This window comes from Puma concolor, chromosome E2, assembly GCF_028749965.1.
Source record: "Puma concolor isolate L17-30 chromosome E2, mPumCon1.1.hap2, whole genome shotgun sequence".
Taxonomy (NCBI): Eukaryota; Metazoa; Chordata; class Mammalia; order Carnivora; family Felidae; genus Puma; species Puma concolor.
In genome coordinates, this window is record NC_141681.1 from 10,459,862 (window position 1) to 10,476,493 (window position 16,632).

The 16,632-nt window shown below is 44.1% G+C and overlaps 1 pseudogene; it reads right to left on the reverse strand.

Moving 5' to 3' along the window:
• Positions 1-530: 530 nt before the first annotated feature.
• The window catches only part of LOC147573362 (uncharacterized), a 35,013-nt pseudogene continuing 18,911 nt past the window's right edge, over positions 531-16,632 (reverse strand).

Sequence of the window (16,632 nt, forward strand, 5' to 3'; positions counted from 1 at the left end):
GTAGGGACTTTCCTAATTTATCTGTAGAGCCTAAAAAATGGTGGAACCTGGGTTTGAACTAAGTAAATCTGCCCCGTCCGTCACTGTCTTCTCCACTACTCTGTGGCACCGATCTGAATCAGCCTTTGTGCTGAAGGTAATTAACTCACTGTTGCACTTTCTTCAATTTTTTGCATCAATTTAAAAACATTAAGAAATTATTATGTTTGTCTTCTGGGCCAAGCATAGAAAATCATGGCCAATATCATTCATTCAGCTCTTACTAAACACTCTAGACAATTAACTCATTGAATCTCACAACGACCCCTGGAGGAGGAGACTCTTCATATCCCCATTATACACATGTGAAAACAGAGGCCGAGAGAGGTTGAGTATGAAGTAGTAGCAAGTGGCAGAGAGCTGGTGCCCCAACTCATACCTTGATATCATGCTGCCTCTGAAGACATGGTCCCTGCCCTTAAGAAACTTGTAATCTGCCCGAGAAGGTAGCCCCTTGCACCTGCAATGTCCCCACTTGTGTCCCCGCTCCCTCACTTCCCCCCACCTCTTCCACGCTCAGAAACTGCCCCGCACAGCAGCTTACCCGTGTCAAAGTTGAGGACTTGAGCTGCACCCCCTCCATGGTGACCACCCTGGCTTCACCCTGGATGTAGGCAGCGGTGGCCCGCCTCTGGGGCCATGTGATCTCAAACAGCCTTCTGCTACACTGCCCCAGACACATTGCAGCATCCCGTGCGTGGGGCTCAATATCCATCTTGAAGGTGTTGAATGCTTGATGGAAGATGGGCTTCATTATCTATAAGGAAAAGGCAAGAGACTTAAGAGCCTGCGTCTCTGCTCCAGGAAACCCATCATCCAGGCTGACAAAACTATGTTCCTCCACATGATTTTAACAACAAGCCAGGAGATGAATGGAATTTCTCATAACTGATGCTGGTGGAGGATGGGTATGATAATTAAAGTTATCTCAAAAAAAATTTTTAAGTAGGCTTTGCACCCAGGACAGAGTCCAGTGTGGGGCTTGAACTCACAACCCTGTGATCAAGACCCAAGTTGAGATCGAGTCGGGTGCTGGGGGCTCCTGGGTGGCTCAGTTGGTTAAGCTTCCAACTCTTGATTTCAGCTCAGGTCATGATCTCATGGTCTGTGAGATCGAGCCCTGTGTGGGGCTCTGGGCTGATAGCGTGGAGCCTGCTTGGGAGTCTCTCTCCCTCTCTCTGCTGCTCCCGGACACATGTGCGCTTGCTCTCTCTCTCTCTCTCTCTCTCTCTCTCTCTCTCTCTTTTAAAAACAAATAAATAGGGGCGCCTGGGTGGCTCAGTCGGTTAAGTGTCCGACTTCAGCTCAGGTCACGATCTCGCGGTCCATGAGTTCGAGCCCCGCGTCGGGCTCTGGGCTGACGGCTCAGAGCCTGGAGCCTGCTTCCGATTCTGTGTCTCCCTCTCTCTCTGCCCCTCCCCCGTTCATGCTCTGTCTCTCTCTGTCTCAACAATAAATAAAACGTTAAAAAAAATTAAAAAAAAAACAAATAAATAAACATTACAAAAAAGAGTTGGATGCTTATCCCACTGAACAACCCAGGTACCCCACTTATCTAAAATGTTGCTTATGATAGGTTAATAATAAAAAAAAATGCCAGTCTGTATTTGGTTCTTAATGTGACACCAGAAAAAAAAAATTACAACTCTTTTGATACAGCCTCTAAATGAAATGTAGCTTTTCCTTCCATTGTGAATGTAGTCACTGTGATACCCACAACTTCCTATCCAATAAAAATGCTGGGTGTTTTCAAATGACATCATGGTTGGTGCAGAAATCCCAAGCATTGTGTATGCTTATCACATCTTTGAAATTAACCAAGTTATTAGAACTTATATCTTATGTCACTAGATCTTATATCATGCATTGTGAAAGAAGCACATATATTCTACTCATGCATTTTTTTTATAATTGATAACCGTATTTTAATTCTGTCATTCTTTGTTAGCCCATGTATCTTATGTTATGCTTTTAAAAACACAATCCTGAGAAGGTTTCTGTAGGTTTCTCAGACTGTCAAAGTCCTCTATTCAAAACAGGTTCAGATTTGATGTCTATTTCATATAGTTTGTTTCTGACATTACTTCCTATAAAAGAATCCCCCTATGAAGTTCGTGCTTTTTTCTGTCCTGATTATTGAGATGAGCTGAGATACAGAGAGGGGAGGCCAGTTTCCAAAGATCACACTGTAAGTGGCAAAACTTGCCTTTGAAATCAGGCCCCCACGTTCAGTGGCCTCTTAGACGTAGTCCCTGCCTTTAAGGAATTCATCATCTGCTGAGACAGATAGATGTATTTGTTCCACCCTATTTATTGCGTCCTGCATACAACTCCATTTCCTGTCCTACCTCCATCCGAGGAAAGTTTCTCTGTCTCTTAGCGCATCACACAAAAAATAAAGGTAGACGCATTTTCATTACCTGCAGATTGTGTATTGAGAATGGTTTCACGTGTCTGAAACTAACTTCGGCAGACCCTAGGTGGAAAGGGCACCTAAAGTAACCTAGCCTACACGTGGATTACTTTGGCCCAGAATTAAAGATTTAATGGATGAGCTGGGAGACAGCCTACACAGGCCCATTACATTTTGAGGTGACTCATTTGAGAAATTTTCTCCTGTAGACACCAGTACACTTCATCCCAGGAGGGAAAAATCTTCATCCGCGCTCAGCAAAGAACCCGTCTCTGTGTTACAGTACCAAGAGCTAAAGCAAGAAGGGGAGAAAAAGGAGCTGGTGATAACCTAAAAATGCATCTGCAAGGGACATTGGCCTCCGAGACGGTGTCTTCTGTTAGCAGGTAAGAGGAGCTTCCAAGGTGAAACATTTTTGCAGGTGCGTTGCGATTCACGTTAGTGCAGACCCTAGTGGGACACACACTAACAGCTATTCCCCTCCTCCTTGCTCAGGGAACCCGGCATTTATCTGGAAGCAAAGTGCACCACCCCAGCAAGTAAACCTCCATCATCCAAGTTAATCAAGGCCACTCCTTCTCTTTGCTAGTGATAGGTCAGTGGATCAGCACGTAACCCAGTTCTGGCCAATGAGATATGAGGGAAAGTCTCTTGAGAATTTCTGAAGAGGTTTTTCCTCCCGGAAAGAGAGGGGCTTTGGAAAAGAGAGTTTGCATTCTACTTGGGACTCCGTGATGTGAAGGCCTGGTGTGTGGACTTGAGGCAGCAGGACGGAGACACTATGGGGACACTGGACCTAGCTGGACACACGAACAGAAGAGCCTGGATCTTGGGGGCACCTGGGTGGCTCAGTTGGTTAGGCGGCAGACTCTTGAGCTCAGGTTAGGTCGTGATCGCACCATTCCTGAGTTCAAGCCCTGTGTCAGGCTGTGCACTGATGGTGTGGAGACTGCTTGGGATTCTCGCTCTCCCCGCCCCTCCTCCTGCTCTCTCTCTCTCTCTCTCTCTCTCTCTCTCTCTCTGCTCCTCCCCCGCTCGTGCTGTCTTTCTCTCAAAATAAATAAACTTAAAAAAAAAAAGAAAGAAAGAAGCTGCTTATACAGTTAGGACAAAAATATCTCTCGTAACCAGAATGCCTGATTTGGAATGGTTTCAGGGCTGGTAATTTAAGGACCCACATTCTTTTTATCTTTTCAGTCTGCTGTCCTCTTCGGAACATTGGCTTCTCTTCTTGCACTGGCTCCATTCACGGTTCCAAGGTTGCTGCCACTGCCCTGAAGCGAGAATATGCAGAGGCAGGAAAAGAGAGCATCCCTTTTCTTGTGTACCCACTCAAGAATGAGGGAAATCGTCCAGGACACCCCTCCCTGGCCAGAATCACACCACATATTCATCCTTGAATTGACCATTGACTAGCAAGGGGGACAGCATTCTGATTTTTGAGTTAGACTGAAGGAGATTCACCCTCACCCTAGGGCCAGGGGGAAGCCAGTTCCAAAAATCCCATGAACACAGTCATGACTGCATTAGCAAGGAGGAAGCTGAGTGTGTGTGCTTGTGTGGTGCTGATGCTGAGTGAGGAAAAGAGAAGTTTCATAGGCATCAAAGAACGCCTGGCCACCCACCCTCATGGTGCATCCACAGGAGGAAATACATTAGAAGAAATACTGGCACCAAAAATACAGTGTGCGGCCAAGGGAGACAAGTGTGATTCCAAGGGAAAAAACATCACGCTATGAAAATGTTCAGTAATGAATTCAGCACTTATAAAATACCATTTAAGTGTTGCTTCCTCATTAACAGTGACTTCTAACTTATCCCTGCCTACCCCCGATATCTTTTTGGTTGATCTGACTGATAGTCAGCCGTAGTGAATCTCTAACAGCATGAGGCAAACACAATCAATGGAAATTTTTTACAAAGCAGAATTGCAAGTCTTCCCAAAAGTGTGAGCTTTCATGAAATCTATGCAGGTTATTTCAGAGATCTGCTTCAAGTGTGGGCACAGGAACCCAGAGAAGCACACTAGTTAACAATTGAGTTAACAAATAAATATATTGGATTATGGGGCTAAAAAAAAAAGACTACTGATCAAAATTCATGAGGTTCTTGAATATCATTTTTGCCAGTGAGACCTTCTTTGTGTTCCTAATGTGGAAGACAGTTGTGTTACAAGGTTGATAATGCTGTTGTATAATTTTGCAGGAAAATTAACCATCCCTCCCCCCTCCAAATTAACATTTGACTCATTTTTCTTTCTAAAATTCTGCAGAGTTGCTATCATGGCCTACATTTGGGCAAATATCACATACAGTGAACTTACTGTCATAATTTATAGCCACAGCTTCCGCTCCATTGATAACACAATTTTGGTTACTTATCAATGGGGCCGAAGTCCTCATTTTAAGACACCAAACGATCTTGGGGTAGTAAGGACTTCCAGCCTGCTAAAATCATGATTACGAAGAGTCTCTAGAAACATTCTTTACGATGCTATGGGTATATGATGCTATATGATGCTATGTGTAAAAACACAGGGCACCAAGAGAATTGTAAGCATGTAAAAATATTTATATATTTGGATAAGAACCGAGGCAAAAATACAAGTGGGTACATATAGAGGAATTAAAGCTAATTCCTTTTTTCCCTTTTCCTTTTCTTCCCCCCAAATATATTTTATTCTTAATGATTTTTTTTATTAACAATAAGCCCAGGAAAATAATCCAATGTGCTTTTGAGCTATTTAGCCTAACATTGTAGTAGTTTTGTGTATTGATTAGGGACAGCCCTGATGTGTGCTCCCAGGGCATGAAAGGCAGACTCTAAGATGCCTCAAGGACCCCCATCTGGTATTCACATCCTTGAGTTATACCTGCCCTTTAATGTGGACTCAACTGATCAGCTCTCTTCTAAAGAATACAATATGGCGGAAGATGTGGAATGTCTCTTTTGGGATTAGGTCATAGACTGTGACTTCCATCCTGGGTGTCCGGCCTCTCTCCCCCTTTGCTCAGTCACCCTGACTGAGGGAAGGCATGTTATGAGCTATCTTATGAGAAGGCCTGTGGGGTCCTGATAAGAGCCTTACAAGGGAGCTTGATTCACACTCCACAACCATACATCCACACACGGGCCCCAGTTAAGCCTTGAGATGAGGGCAGGCCCAGCCTCCACCTTCACTACAGCCTTGAGAGCCATGCTGAGCCAGAGGGAATCAGCTAAGCCACACCTAGATCCCTGACCCACAGACACTGAGACATCGTCAAGGTTGTATTTACCAATATTGTGCCTGGAAACACTTTTTTTTTTTCATCTCTGGGGGCAGAGTTACAGAACTGCTTGTTAGAAATCAATAAATGCCACTGACATATTTTTATATAACAGAAGTGTTGACGACAATGTTTATTTGAAAATGAAAGACACACAAAGGGAAGTTTAAAGTACTCTAGAGTTTCTTAGACAATGAAGAGCAAAGACTTCTCTACCCTGTTCTTCTTGTACTTACTGAGGGGCTGAGAGAGAGTTTGGCAGAGAAATCTCACAACAGTGGAATCAGAAGCTGGACACGCCAAAGCCATTTATCAGTGGCAGAAGTTTCCATAGGTTTTCGGGTGGAAACCCAGCTGTTTGACTGCCTGATGTGAGCTCGGGGATTCCTTCCTTACAGAGGTGACCTCGACCCCATAGGCAGAGAGAGATCCAGGTAGAGGCTGTGGGCTCAGGTTTCTGGTGTGGGCATCTGGAGGCAGAAGCAGGTTAGGGAGATGGTGGAGAAAAACGGTTATGACAGCAGAGCTTTCTGGTTGATTCTGACCACAGGTCTGGCACGGATCGACTCACATGGTTATTGTTAGGCGTCCGACTTCGGCTCAGGTCATGATCTCACAGTTTGAGTTTGAGCCCTGTGTCGGGCTCTGTGCTGACAGCTCAGAGCCTGGAGCGTGGTTCAGATTCAATGTCTCCCTCTTTCTCTGTCCTTCCCCTGCTCTCTCTCTCTCACTCTCTCTCTCTCAAAAATAAATAAACATTAAAAAAATTTTTTTAAATTATTTTCTCACAATTCCAGAAGCTAGAATTCTAAGATCAAAGTCCTGGCAGGTTAGTTTCTACTGATGCCCCTCTCCTTGGCATACAGATGGCCACCTTCTCACTGTGTCCTCACAAGATTGCCTCTCGGTCGGTGTGTCTTGTGTCTTAATCTCTTCTTCTTATTTTTTTTAATATTTACTTATTTTTGAGAGAGGGACACAGAGCATAAGCGGGGGAGGGGCAGAGAGAGAGGGAGACACAGAATCCGAAACAGGCTCCAAGCTTTGAGCTGTCAGCACAGAGCTCGACACGCGGCTGGAACCCGTGGACCGTGAGATCATGACCTGAGCCGAAGTCGGATGCTCAACCGACTGTGCCACCCAGGTGCCCCATTAATCTCTTCTTATGATGACACCAGTCCTATCGGATTCAGGCCACATATAGGACCTCATTTTATCTTAATTACCTCTCTAAAGATTCCAAATACAGCCACATTTGGAGGAAGTGGAGGTTTAGACTTCAACACATGAATTTGAGGGTAGGGGGACACACAGTTCAACCTCTCTGTGCTGAAAAACTTGAAGCCTGTCCAAGTTGGACAATGTGAAAATTAGCTCCTACTGAAAAAGAAAGAGCAGTCCTGCCATTAATCCAGCAGGGAGAGAAGACACAAAACCACAAAATTCACAGGAAACCTTTTCTTTTTTCTTTTATTTAATTTAATTTATTTTTTAATTTACATCCAAGTTAGTTAGCATATAGTGCAACAGTGATTTCAGGAGTAGCTTCCTTTGTGCCCCTTACCCATTTAGCCCATCCCCCCTCCCGCAACCCCTCTAGCGACACTCTGTTTGTTCTCCATATTTAAGAGTCTCTTCTGTTTGGTCCCTCTCCCTGTTTTTATATTATTTTCGCTTCCCTTCCCTTATGTTCATCTGTTTTGTATCTTAAAGTCCTCCTATGAGTGAAGTCATATGATACTTGTCTTTCTCTTAACTCATTTCGCTTAGCATAATACCCTCCAGTTCCATCCACGTAGTTGCAAATGGCAAGATTTCATTCTTTTTGATTGCCAAGTAATACTCCATTGGAGATATATACACCACATTTTCTTTATCCATTCATCCATCGATGGACATTTGGGCTCTTTCCATACTTTGGCTATTGTCAGTAGCGCTGCTATAAACATTGGAGTGCATGTGTCTCTTTGAAACCGCATACCTGTATCCCTTGGATAAATGCCTAGTAGTGCAATTGCTGGGTCATAGGGTCGTTCTATTTTTAGTTTTTTGAGGAACCTCCATACTGTTTTCCACAGTGGCTGCATCAGTTTGCATTCCCACCAACAATGCAAAAGAGATCCTGTTTCTCCACATCCTCGCCAACATCTGTTGTTGCCTGAGTTGTTAATGTTAGCCATTCTGACAGGTGTCAGGTGGTATCTCATTGTAGTTTTGATTTGTATTTCCCTGACGATGAGTGATGTTGAGCATTTCTTATGTGTTGGTTGGCCATCTGGATGTCTTCTTTGGAAAAGTGTCTATTCATGTCTTTTGCCCATTTCTTCATTGGATTATTTGTTTTTTGGGTGTTGACTTGGATAAGTTCTTTCTAGACTTTGGATACTAACCCTTTATCTGATATGTCATTTGCAAATATCTTCTTCTATTATGTTGGTTGCCTTTTAGTTTTGCTGATTGTCTCATTCGCTGTGCAGAAGCTTTTTATTTTAATGAGGTCCCAATAGTTCATTTTTGCTTTTGTTTCCCTTGCCTCCAGAGACATGTTGAGTAAGAAGTTGCTGCGGGCAAGATGAAAGAGGTTTTTTGGCTACTTTCCCCTCAAGGATTTTGATGGCTTCCTGTCTTACCTTGAGGTCTTTCATCCATTTTGAGTTTATTTTTGTGTGTGGCGTAAGAAAGTGGTCCAGGTTCATTCTTCTGCATGTTGCTGTCCCGTTTTCCCAGCACCACTTTCTGAAGAGACTGTCTTTATTCCATTGGATATTCCTTCCTACTTTGTCAAAGATTAGTTGGCCATGTGTTTGTGGGTCTCTTTCTGGGTTCTCTATTCTGTTCCATTGATCTGAGTGTCTGTTTTTGTGCCAGAAACATTTTCCCTCAAGATCACATAGCAGCTACAGAATGCTGTATGATTGTGAACCATTGCTTTGGGGGCTGGAAGATATGGTATCTTCCCACACCCATTTCTTAGAGTAGTACCTAGAAAATAGCAGGCACTCAATAAAGGCTCAATGAGTGGATGAGTGCATAGTTATTAATATACGTAAGATATAGTACGGGTAGTTAGGTAATAATCAACAATTCGTATGTTCCTTAAATATAACCTAGTTATTTAAATGCTTATTTTCACAGTGTTAAAATTGAACAGATTTCTTGCTCAAATTGTATCAGGTACTGTGTCTCTTCCAATTTTTTTTAATCTGTAGGTGTACATTTAACCCACCAGTTGGAAGATACTTGTTCTGCCTAAGCATTAATAAAGTCAGGCGTTTTCTTCTCTGAATTATTCTATACTATCCTTGGAGGGGGAGGGAAATGAGCCTTTGGCAATAGTAGCAGATTGAGTCTGGGATGGGAGCAACATAGTCCTCCCTAAACAGATGAAGCAGTTGGCAGAAGTTCGGTGACTCATGCCATCTCATGTGTTACTCCAGTGTTTCTCAGCCTCTAACAAGTACCAGAATCACCCAAGGGTCTCGTCGAAGCACAGACTGTTGGGACCCATTCTTCACAGTATCTGATTCTGGGGCTCTGGAGTGGGCCCTGAGAATTGGCATCTCAACTAGTTCCTGGTCATGCCAATGCCGCTTGTCCAGGGAGCGTACTTTGAGAACCACGGAACTGCCCGTGGGTTTCTCAGCTTCGGTGCTATTGACACGGGACCCAGATAATCCTTAGGGATAAGGTTGGTGGTCTTTTGTGCGTCACAGGATATTTAGTAAAAATCCTGGCTTCTATCCCCTAGATGCCATAGCACATTCTCCTCCTTGTGTGACACCCAACAATGTCTCCAGACATTATCATATGTCCCCAGAGTACAATCATCCCCAATTAAGAACCACTGCTCTATAGCATTTTCTTCTACTTTTTGACTTTCAGATTCAATTGCTAATATATATTTCCACCCAGGGCTGCAGAGAGGAAGTTCTAAACCATGAAAGCTAATATTCATTCAGTATATAATAGATACCACGCATTGGCCAAGACTTTTGCATACATTATCCGACCAAATTCTTATAATAAAAATTGAAGTAGGTACTAAGGTGAGTGACATTCTACATTTGAAGGAACTGACACACAGTGGAGAAAGGTAAACCATGGTGAGTAACCACATGAATTAAGAGCTGATTGCACAATATGTGCAAAGGCCTCTGGGAAGGCATTATTATCCCTATTTTAAGATGGCGGAACTAAGCCTGGTTTCTGGTTTCAGGACTAAGGCTTAAAGAAGCTGAGGAAATTGTCTGGGTTGAACACCCAGTAAAGGGCGGAGCCAGTCTGGTTCTAGAACCTGTTCTTTACCTTCGCATACTTTTTTTTTGTTCCACCTTATCCACTTTGGGGGAAAAACAGGTGAGAACAAAAGATGAATATAACTGTTAATAAGGATTTGGATTTGCTCTAGATTTCAGCCCCCCATGGTAACCTTCAGTTCCTTTAAACTTGATAAAAGCAAAATTATTTGTTAGAACACAAGTCTGCAGGGACATCTGGGTGGCTCAGTCGGTTGAATGTCTGTCTCTTGGTTTCAGCTCAGGGCATGATCTCATGGTTCATGGGTTTGAGCCCCACATTGGGTTCTGTGCTGACAATGTGGAACCTGCTTGGGATCCTCTCTTTCTCCCTTTCTCTGCCCCTCCCCTTCTTCCACTCTCTCTCTCAAAATACATAAGCAAGCTTAAACACACACACACACACACACACAAGTCCGCTGAAAGACATTCATTAGTAGGAAAGAGTTCTTACAGTCAGATTTCTAGAAACTCCTTTTTTTTTTTTTTCAGACAAATCAACATCCATACACTATGACTAACTAAAGTCCAAAGTTTATTTCTATTTACTGAGATGTCCTCCAGTGTCCTTTCTCTGTCTTGTGAGCTCACCGAGGACACCACTGTCTATTTAGTAGTCATGTCTCCTTAGGTCCTCAAGACTGCCTTTCCTTGCTTTTAATGACCATGACCATTTTGAGGAGTGCTAATCAGTTATTTTGTAGAATGTCCCTCAACTGGGATTTCTCTGATATCTTTATCATGGTTAGTTTGGGGTAATGGTGTTTGGGAAGAGGCCACAGATATAAAGTGCCATTCTCATCACATCATCTCAAGGGTACCTCCTACTACCATGACTTATTGCTGTTGATGTTAACCTTGATCTCCTACCTGAGGTCATGTCTGTCAGGTTTCTCCACTGTGTCTATGCTCCCCTCCCTGCTTGGCCCTTTTCCATACAGTCCTCTCTGGAAGGCAGTCACTGTGCGCAGCCCACACCTAAGCAGTGAGAGAGATGCTTTGCCTCCTTGAGGACAGAGTACATACAGACATTATCTGGAACATTCTAGACATTTCCAAACATTTTTTTGTTTCCTTTCTAGTTCCTTGCAAATAATAAAGGTTTATGAAATGTTTCTGAATGAAAGAATAAGGAAACATTATTAGACCTAGCATTTGGTTCCCCTCATTCATTTCTCCTGAACCAACAGTATATAAGAGACGTTTTGTCTCTGAATTATGGTTGCCTTGTGAGTGTATAAGCCTTCAAGGGCAGAAACCAGGCCTAGCTGTCTTTGTGGGGTAGGGTCTGGCAAACTAAAAGTGGGGAGTCTGACAACATTTTAAAATTGGTATGTTTTTTCTTGCATCTCAACCCAAATTTGATCAGTAACCATTTTTCTGGTTTTGAAATTGTGCTATATTATGTAAGATACTACCATAGCGGAAATTGAGTGAAAGTTATGTGGCAGGGGAGGAGGGTTATAATCAAGGGGGGGAAATGTCTAAAAATACTCCTGGGGCAGAGGGTGATAATGGAAAAAAAGTTGAGAAACATTGCTTCTAGATGATGTTCAGTAGGTAAGAAGAAAGCCACTCTGAGAGCTTGGGTAGAATATATTGCTAAAACAGGTGTCCAAGGAAAATCAGATACCTGGTCCTATTTGCCCGTTTAAGAGATGAGGAGATTGAAACCAAAAAAGATGTGACTTGCCCTTGAGCCCTTCAGTGAATTTGTGGCAGACTGAATACAAGAGAAAGCTTCTGAGGCCACGATTATCTCTCCTTCCACTTCCGCAAGGAGAGCACTTATCAGACGGCTTCTGGGCACCTGTTTCCCGGTCATGCTGTCAACCTGCATGAGAAGCACACATGCACCAGCCCAAGTTGGCAAAAAGAAGCAACAGAATCCAACACGGCTTGGAGCTTGTGGCCAATTTCCAAGGGACTTCAAGCCCCATGATTCAGCTGAGACTTAAATGTTAAATGTTTAAGTGGTTCTTGAACAGAAAGAAGGTCCTGAAAAGTTTGAGGTATGCACTGACTTGCTTTAAGAAACATTTTTATAGAAGTTCTCATAAAAGACCAATCTTCCTTATAGTCTGAAATTAAACAGAACAGAATTTTAAAACGCAGTAACCCCTGATGGAAACCTATTACATTGATGTGATTACCGGTGATCTTTGGAAGTTCTAAATATACAATCACAGGATTAGCTTATTGGAATGAAGACAATCATTAAGAATAACCAATTACCTCTTTTATTTGTCATATTTTAAATGCTTTGCTAATACACTCAAATAGTGAGCCATTAAAAAATTATCTTTGTTTTTTTTTTTTTTGCCAACGTACAAATCATGCAATAGAGCAAACGGACATATAAGGACAGGGAGAGAATAACAGAATTCTTTAAATACATAGAATTGTAACTGAGGGAGTCGTACATTATGACTAGCCTGTAGCATGTTTAATTAAATTAAATCCAAGTGGAGGAAGCCCAGACATCCTTTGGTGACAATCAGAACGGCCCAAAGGCAGCCATCAGGGCTTCAGTGTAGCTCTCAGGCTGGCAATCCAGAGTCTACGGGTCAAATCTGCAGATGCCTATTTTGTAAAAAATGTTTTGCTGGAACACAGCCACGCCCATTGTTTGCGTATTGCCTATGGTGGCTTTAGTATTACTACTCTCTTCTGGAAGGAGATAGTAGCCTCTACTGCTTAAGAAAGAGAATGTAATCAGACCCTTTGAGATTTGAGGGTTTAAAAGAAAAGGGTGGGTGGCTCAGTCGATTAAACGTCCGACTTCAGCTCAGGTCATGATCTCACCGTTCGTGGGTTCGAGCCCTGTGTCAGGCTCTGTGCTGAGCACTCAGAGCTTGGAGCCTGCTTTGGATTCTGTGTCTCCCTCTCTCTCTGCCCCTCCCCCACTCATGCTCTGTCTCTCTTTGTCTCAAAAATAAATAAAAACACTTAAAAAAAAACTTAAAAAAAAAAGAAGAAATTCAATGAGCTATTAAAAAACAAAAACAAAAACAGGGGCGCCTGGGTGGTGCAGTCAGTTGAGTGTCCGACTTCAGCTCAGGTCATGATCTCGCAGTTTGTGGGTTCGAGCCCCGTGTCGGGCTCTGTGCTGACAGCTCAGAGCCTGGAGCCTGCTTTGGATTCTGTGTCTCTGTCTCTCTCTGCCCCTCCTCTAATAATGCTCTGTCTCTCTCAAAAATAAATAAACATTAAATAAAGAGAAAGAAAGAGAAAAAGAAACAAAGAAAGAAAGAGCAAGCTGCCCCAGTTCCAAAGAAGGTGGACCCTAGAACCAGTCTGGCTGGAGGTTGGGGTGGAAGGCAGGCCCATTGTTGGGGATACTGAGTGAACTAAGCACTGAGAACAGACACAGAGGGTGTGCTCCGAGGTGCTCAGTGCTGGAGGAGAGGGACTGCCCTCCCTGGAGGGGCCCTTGCTGGTCTGCTCAGTCTCTCTCTCTCTTTAGCAGCTGAGGAGTCCCCTCCATCTGCCTGGCTCTGCACAGGACTTGAGCCACCGCAACCTCAAGGACCAGCAAGAAATGGGGGAAGAAACTGGCCACTGGCAGTCCGATTCCCCTCTGGGGTTGTGCAGGTTAACGAATCCTTTTCTGTTCCAGAGATGAAGCCGGAAACAGTCTTTTTCCTGTAAACTGAGTGAAGCCCAGAGGACTCAGCTTTGTGTGATCAGACACCTGAAATCTGGAATGCCGTCTGCTGTCTTCCACAGACCCAGCAGGGAAGAGAAGGAAACTGCTCGACCAAAGAGAGGTAGGGCTTCTGCGGTTCCAGACACCGTATGCACGGGAGACGGGCAAAGGGCTGAGCTGCTGACGGCGTGTGGACTTCTCTCTGACGCGTTTTCCTAACACCAGACAACTCCCCAATACCCACTGGGCATCCAACAATTCGACTCCATTCTGATGCTAACCCGATGAGGTTCTGGAGTGATGGGAAGTTCAGAGTGGGCGGCCAAGAAAGAATTCTTGAAGACATCTTTGGTGCAAAGAGGTGACTCTTAATTTCCTTTGTTCATATAATACACACACACACACACACACACACACACACACACACACACATTTAATGTTTATTTTTGAGAGAGACAAACCCCTGGGCAGAAAGAGCTGCCCTGGGGTTGTGAAGACTGGTTATATACTACAGAGTTGGGGGAGGTTAAAGTCAAGAGGAACTTTCTTTTTTTGTTGTTGTTGTTGATATTTGTTTTAATGTTTCCTTTGTTTTTGAGAGAGAGTAAAAACCAGCAGGGGAGGGGCAGAGAGAGGGAGACACAGAATCTGACGCGGGCTCCAGGCTCTGAGCTGTCAGCACAGAGCCCGATGGGGGGCTCGAACCCACTAACCAAACCATGAGACCATGACCCGAGCCAAAGTTGGATGCCCTACCCACTGAGCCAGCCCAGCGCCCCAAAAGGAAGTTTCTTAATGGGGTTTCCATATGTTAAATAAGACTCAGATTACTGGAGGCCTAGCTATTGACAAACTAAGGTTGTTTTCCCCTCTAGCAAAGCATTAACATTAAGACAGTAGGGAGTTACTGGACTTTAGGCTATTGATAAGATTGCCCTTTTCTTCTAAACTGATGGAGAGTCTATCAGTTTAACCATTTGTTTTTGGGCCTTGCCTTTGTTCTTGGGCAGCCGGAAGTGACTGAGGACTGTCAGACTTATCCCACCTGCAGGGGGGTGGTTTGGTGGGTGTCAGCTTGCCTTCTGCTCCCTCATCAAAACTTCCAGGATTCACACAGACCCCGCACCTCAAGGGCTCCATAGCCCGTTAGACTGACCCCACTTGGGACACCAGCCACAAACGGGGTGCCCAGGCTACCCGCACTTTTTCCTGACCCACGATCCCCTCTCAGGTTCAACATTTGCTGGAACGGCTCCCGGAACTCTGGAAAACACTTTACTTAGGTTTTACCAGCCTTCATGGAACAAGGAGGCCATTACACCGAATTGGCTCTAAAGCCTTGGCAGCTTTAGGTAAGCAAATCAAAATCTAAGCTTGTAACTGCCTCGGGGTTAGGAAGTCAAAACACTAAGGACAACCTACCTACAAACAGCCCACGAGGCTGTAAGCTTTAAGCTTTAGCCAATCGACCATAGCCTTACCCTGCTTCCACCTTTGCTCTACCCAAGCCTCTCTGAGCTCCCATTAAAGTGCTCCTAGCCACACCTGGTTTCACACTGCCCAGTTCAAAGCGGTTTTGCTCAAATAAAAGTCATAAAATTGTTCATGTGCCTCACACGTTATCTTTTAATAGTTCTAGTGTCAGGGAACCCAAGGAGATCCCCAACATCCCCTGGGACCAAGAGTCACCAGATGATGGTACCTGCTGGATCCCTTGAGCTCGCTGCTGTGGCTGCCCCGGAGGTGGTGGGCCCATCCTACTTGGATCCTGTTGTGTTAAGAGCTTTCAGGTTATTTGAGCTTTTTTTTTTTTTCCAGACAATCCGGAAACCCACTGGAGTCAGACCGAATCTGATTTAGAAACTGGATAGGTCCGGTGTCAGACTGGTTCTGACTTAGAAACCAGCTGGGTCCAGGGTCAGACTGGCTCCAGGGCTGGACTGCTTCTGGTTAGAAACTGCATTGAATCTAGAATCAGACTGGTTCCAAGTCAGAGTGACCTGGGTCCAGTGTGGGTCCTCAGGTATTAACATTTTGTTTTAAGGCTGAACAAGCCGATTAACTGCACCGAAGATAATCTTGAATTACACTGGCCACGAGGGAGAACTTTTAACCTAGGCTTACCAGTTACGAGGTGCTCTAGGAGGAAAAAAAGGGTCTCAGTCAGGCCCTCACTATAAAGGGTAGAGGGAAAATTATTTTTTCCTTCTCTGTAGTTTCTGGTGATCAGGATGAGACTTGCTGGGATACCCCACTCAGTCTGGAGCCTGAAGGCAGCATCCTTGGAAAACTGGCAGAAGACAGCAAAGGGTAAGAATTCTTATCAAAGGCAGGGATCCCCGATCCCTACCTGTAGTGCGTGGTCGAAAGAGGAAGGTAAAATTTCATGTTGTCTCTTCCTTTCCAAATTCGAATTGGCAGGAAAAAAATATTGGTTATCAATCCTTTCTCTCCCAAGGACGGCTCTTGCTGTCTCGTTTTGTGTGCTGAGAATTTGGTTTGGGTGCCAAACGGTAGCCCGTTTGTGGCCAGGGTCCTACCAACCGTTGCCAGCTCTCAAGGGGAATTCCTCGGTCTTTCAGTTTTCTCTAGGAGTGGCTCTGCATCTGGGAGGGCAGTATCCTTTGCATCTTCTTTGGGGACCTTCTCTTGCACCTTCCCCTGTGTCCATGGGGTTGTTTACTATTGCCAGGAATATTTACTGTTTGTCCCAGGTGAAACCTGACAATATATTCCAATATGTTCAAAAGGTGTTGTTGTTGTTGTTGTTGTTGTTGTTGTTGTTGTTGTTGTTGTTTTTAAGTAGCTCTAGGGTCATAAGTTGGCCAGATTGGAAGCTGATATTCAGAGCCTGTAGGAACTTTTCTTAAGCCTTCTCCCTTAAGCTAAAATGAAACTATATACCCAGAGGGAAAGCCTTGTGGAAGTACTTACTAAAAATTCTGAAGAAACACAACTCTAAATCTA